This window comes from Orcinus orca, chromosome 8 (genome assembly GCF_937001465.1).
Source record: "Orcinus orca chromosome 8, mOrcOrc1.1, whole genome shotgun sequence".
NCBI lineage: Eukaryota > Metazoa > Chordata > Mammalia > Artiodactyla > Delphinidae > Orcinus > Orcinus orca.
Window position 1 is genome coordinate 5711733 of NC_064566.1, and position 5764 is coordinate 5717496.

Below are 5764 nucleotides of genomic sequence, written 5' to 3' on the forward strand. Positions count from 1 at the left end.
AGCCCCAGCTGCCGCACCCCGGCTTATCCTGTTCCCCTGTTAGGCCTCAGTTTATTTTTCTGTAAAACGGGCTGGATACTGTGCACCTCCTAGGAACCGATCAGGAAACAGGAGGGAGGTTTCCGCTTCTCTGAATGGTAGGCCAACATCATCTCAGTTAATCCTCACAATGGCTTAATGGCTTAATGGTGTCAGTGGTCACTCCGTTTTCTTTTTACAGGAGGAAACAGGTTCAGAGAGGTGAAATGACCTTCCAAGGTCACAGAGCCAAGGGTCAGAGCCAAGACTTGAACCTAGGTCTATGTGACTTTAAAGCCCATACTCTTAACCACTTAGGGGTCCTGCTTTCTCTCAAAAGGAATGAATGAATCATTCAGGAGATATGACGCCCCCGCTGGATGCTAGGCACAGTGCCAGGTGTGGGCGATCTTCCATCTTCCGGGAACAGGGGGACAAGTCCCTCCCTGCCCGCGCAGTCTGGCAGGGAGGCACGCACGCATTAAGAGGGGCTGGGGTGTGCGGGGGGAAGGTGCCACGTGCTGTGGGCTCAGTTACCAGGACAGCAGGCTTGGTGGGTACCTGGGAGGGCTTCTGAGGGGATCTGTAGAATCTGGGGTGGGATGGGAAGAGGGGAGAGGATCTCAGGTGGGGAGCAAGTGTGCTAAGGCAGCAGTAGTTTCTGGATCATCTACCCTCTGGGATTTCGGGGCTGAAAGCAACCTGCAGGCACTGCCCTCTCAGTAGGAGCTGGGTCTGTGCTGGCCTTGTTGGTGGGAGGGGGCATCCTTGGTCTAGAAAGCAGGACCCTGGGGAGCCAAGGATTCAGTTTCACTCTCGTCCACAGGGGACACCCTGTTTTCAGTTCATTTTATGGATTCCGAAGAAAAAGGAGAGAAAGGTCATTAATTATGCCCCTTTGAAGGGGGGGGGCTGGGCACTGGGCCATGGGCTCTCATTGCCATTTCTCATCTAAGTTAATCTTCATAGCCAGCCAGGTACAGTTTGGAATGACCGAGCCCATTTTTCCACATGAGGACACTGAGGCATGAAGGGTTCCCGGTTCGGGAGGGAGCATTGAAATTAGACACACCATCAGCACATAAAATGGCACACTGATACTGGCTTCTGTTGGAGCAGTAAAAAGGTGAGGTTGATCAACAGCAAAAAACCAAATAATTCAATTGAAAAATGGGTGGAAGACTTTAATAGACATTTCTCCGAAGAAGGCATACAGATGGCCAGTAGACACATGAAGAGATGCTCAACATCACTAATTATTAAAGAAATGCACATCAGAACAATGAGGGACCAGCTCACATGGGTCAGAATGGCCATCATTAAAAAGTCTACAAATAACAAATGCTGGAGAGGGTGTGGAGAAAAGGGAACCTTCCTACACTGTTGGTGGGAATGTAAGTTGGTGCAGCCACTATAGAGAACAGTATGGAAGTTCCTCGGAAAACTAAAAATAGAACTACCATATGATCCAGCAATCCCACTCCTGAGCATATACCCCGACAAAACTGTAATTCAAAAATATACATATACCCCTATGTTCATAGCAGCACTATTTACAATAGCCAAGCCATGGAAACAACCTAAATGCCCATCAACATATGAATGGATAAAGAAGATGTGGTACATATATACAATGGAATACTACTCAGCTATAAAAAAACTGAAATAATGCTATTTGCAGCAACATGGATGCAACTAGAGATTATCATTTTAAGGGAAATAAGTCAGAAAGAGAAAGACAAATACCATATGATATCACTTATATGTATAATCTGAAATATGGCACAAATGAACCTATCTAAAAAACAGAAACAGACTCACAGACATAGAGAACAGGCTTGTGTTTCCCAAGGGGGAGGGAGGGAGGGAGCAGGAGGGACTGGGAGTTTGGGGTTAGTAAATGCAAACTACTACATTTAGAATGGATAAACAACAAGGTCCTACTGTAAGCACAGGGAACTATATCCAATCTCTTGGGATAAACCATAATAGAAAAGAATATAAAAAAATGTATATATGTGTATAACTGAGTCACTTTGTGCAGCAGAAATTAGCACAACATTGTAAATCAGCTATACTTCAATTAGAAAAAAAAAAAAAAAAGGTGAAGTTGAGGCTGTTCTGCTTCTGGTGTCAGCCCAGTGGGCTGATGTGGGAACTGGAGTCTGGAGTGAGCTTGAAAGGAGGTCTTGCCAATTTCATGTAATAACCCTTCAGTGACCAGAAAAGCATATGTATGTGTGCCAAAGACAGGAATTACAAGTGCCTATCCACAGGAGAGTATGTAAATGCATAGCGGTACAGTCACAATGGCACACGGTGCAATAAAGAGGAGAAAAGAGCTACCACCACCTGCAACAGGTGGATGAATCTTGCTTGTAAAGTTGAATGAAAGAAACCGGCCACAAAAGACCACATGGTGTATGATTCCATTTATAGAAAGTTCAAAAAGCAGGCAGAACTACTCTCTGCTGTTAAAAGTCATCATGGCGGTTACCATGCGGTGGTGACTGTGAGGGGCCTGAGGGGGATTCTGGGATGCTGTTCATGTTCTGGTTTTGATCCCAGTGCAGGGTCCCCCCCACCCCTCCCCCCACCCCTCCCCCCACCCCTCCCCCCACCCCTCCCCCCAGCTCTGTTTTGTGTGTGCGTGTGTTTGAAAATTTGCAGCACTGCACACTTATGATTTGTATACTTTTCTACATGTGCGATACACTTCAATACCACTTACAGAAACACACAAAAACCTTGTGTGGCTGCCCACTGCACTGGAAAAAAGCCAAACTCCTTTCTGTGGTTTACAAGGGCCTGCTGGCCTCTCTGACATGCCATGCCGTCCTCACCCACCAATCTCCTGCCTGTCAGCCTTCTGGTGTTCCCAACACCTGCCAAGCTGTTTTCCTCCTCAGGGATTCTCACTCGCTGGTCTCTGCCTGGAAGGTGCTTTCCCTGTTCTTGCCAAGACCGCTCCCTTCATCCTCTGCACATCACCCTAAAGAAGTCACCTCTTCCGAGAGACCCTCCTGATGACCCCACCTAGAGTCCTCCACCCACAGCATGCTGTTTGTTTCCTACAGAACACTAGCCATAATCTGCAATTATTTTATTTGTTTACCGTTTATTTTCTGCCTCTGCCAGGAGACTGATAATCACAAACACACGGCACACTTACCGTGTGCCAAGCGATATTCAAACATCGTATTAAGGCATTGAATCTTCACCCCAACTCCATGGGGGGATACTCTCCTTAGCCCTATTTTACTGTTGAGGCAATTGGGGCTCAGAGAGGTTATATAAGTCGCTCACGGTCACACAGCTGGAAAGTAGCAGAGCCAAGGTTTGAACCCAGGCAGCCTGGTTCCAGAGTCCTTTCTTTAAACTCTATACTTTGACAGATCTGGTTTTTTTTTTTTTATTCCCCTGTAGTATATCTGGGACAGTATGTGGCACACCGTTGGTACTCAATAAATGTTGGGGGAATAAATGAGTGTGCTAAAGAGAGGTGAGGGGGAAGCTTGGATCCCAGAGTGGGTGTTGAGGGGAGGGATTGTGCAATGGAATCTGGAGTCCCAGGAGCAAGGTAACCAGGGAACCGACAGCAGATGGAGGTTCCCAGACAGCTGGAATTAACTGCAAGCTGTAGTCAGGGCCAAGGCCTTGCCTGGACCTGGGCCTGGGCACATCTTCCCAAGTGGAGCCTACCTTCAGCCTCGCCTACAGACCCTACAAGACACATAGCCATTCACAGAGGGGGCTCTGCCTTAAGGGCATACAACCTGTCTAGGGTCCCTTGAAGGATGGAAGCCCCCCAGGAGGTGATGCTACCTATCAAGTGCCCAGGGCTGTGGTGGCCCTGGAGAGAGTGACATGAATCTTGTGAATCACCTGCCTCTGGCCAGAAACTTTCTGGACCTTGGAACCTCCCCCAGGGATAGGAAGGTCCTATGTGACTTACTTGGAGTCTAAGATGTGGCTACAGTGCTGGTCAGTGAAGGCCACAGCCTGTGTCATCATCTCCCTTGAACTTGTCATGAAGTTCGCACACCCCGGTAGCTGGAGCCAGCGCGTCACTGGTTCCCCACCATCTTCTGCACCAGCCTGTCCTGGTGGGGCTGTCACGGCTGTGAGCCTGCTCAATCCATCTCCCAGCGGGACCCCTCCTCATTCTTCATCAGCCTCTGGGACAACTGCGACCAGTTCCTGAAGAGCAAGGGCGCCTTGGGTGAGGCGTCGCCCTGAGGTCTGGCCCAAAGGATGCTCTACCCCTGCGGCTGCTGGGTGTGAAGTCAGCCCAGCTACAGATCACGAAACTAAGGCCCAGAGAAAGGAAGGGCCAGCCAAGGCTGCGCAGTGGGGGAGTTCTGGAGTCAGGACAGGGGCGTGGGCCCCAAGGCCAGTGCTCCAGCAGCAGTTCCACATTGCCAGGGCCCTGGCCGGGAGCTTGTCCGCTCTGCATCTTGAGACCTGGGCCTCCTGCGGGCCCGTCTCTTTCGTGTTTGGAGAGGCTCAGCCTAATTCCCGTGGGCATGAGCTCTGAGGTCAGGCAGACGTGAACTTGCATTTCCATCCCTGACAAGTGGTTTCACTTCTCTGAGCTCAATGTCCTCATCAGTAAAATGGGGCTGAAGTTCCTCTCACCTCACAAGCTTGGAGGAGCATTAAAGGAGCTGGTGCCCGGTGTAGAGCAAGGCCTCAGTGAATGGGAGCTGCCGCTATCACCCGCTCTTTCCTGAGCTCTCCGTTCAGGTTTTCCCAACCCTGCCCTCAGCCTGCCTCTTTGTGATGATGTTTTGCTCCAGCCATGAGCTCTCTCTGGCCTCCCTCTGGCCTCTTCAATGCCTTTCCTCCCACTCCCACCTCATAGAAATCCAGAGCCCTCCTTGCCAGCAAGGGGGGCAGGAACCGCTGGACACTTCTGTATTCACAGTTTTTTTCTGGTCACATACAGGAAGGAAATTCATAAAGATCAGAACACTAGACACAAAGGGATGCTAGCAGTGAAGCCACAACTGCTGGGATCTGTCAGACATGTTTCAAACCCTCTTTCTATTCATTATCTCATTTGATCCTGCCAGGCTGATGCTACTCTTTTGCTGATGAGGAACCCAAGTCCAGGAGAGCTGAAATCACTGGCCATGTGGAGCCCACGAGCCCTGGGCCCAAATCCTGAGCCCCCTCTCTCCGAGAAGCCCTTTATGTTCCCTTTGCTCCCAGTTGGGGCTCCCATCAACCCATCACCTGAAGGCACCCACCTTGCCTGATCCCACACGCCTCCCTCATCTATGCCAGGGTAAGGAAGTGGCCCCTTGAGCAACTGCCACCGACACAGCTCCTTGGAGAGCTGCCCGCTGGGACGCAGAGAGCATGAGGCAAGGGGCCGGGACCCAGGATGGGTGAGTGTTGATGAGGGCAGCCCAAGGGAGGCCTGGAGATGCAAATGCTGTTGTGGTAGCAGGGGCAGTTCTCCCAGAGCTGGCTTCAGCCTCCCTGCTTCCCTGTTGCAGGGACCATCAGTCTCTGTACGCACAGGACACCTGGGCTGCCTGTGTCATCTGCAACTAAGAGCCCCTCGGGTGGGGACAAAGCTGCCACTGGCATTAGGGCAGAGGAAACCCAAGAGGGAGCTGCAGCTCTGGAGGTAGGGGCCCCTGTTCCAGCCACCCAGCACGTGCCCAGGGCGACCTGTCTGCCAGCCCCTTCTCTCCTGCTGGGTATCAATCTGTCCACCTGCCTCTGCGGCTCAAAG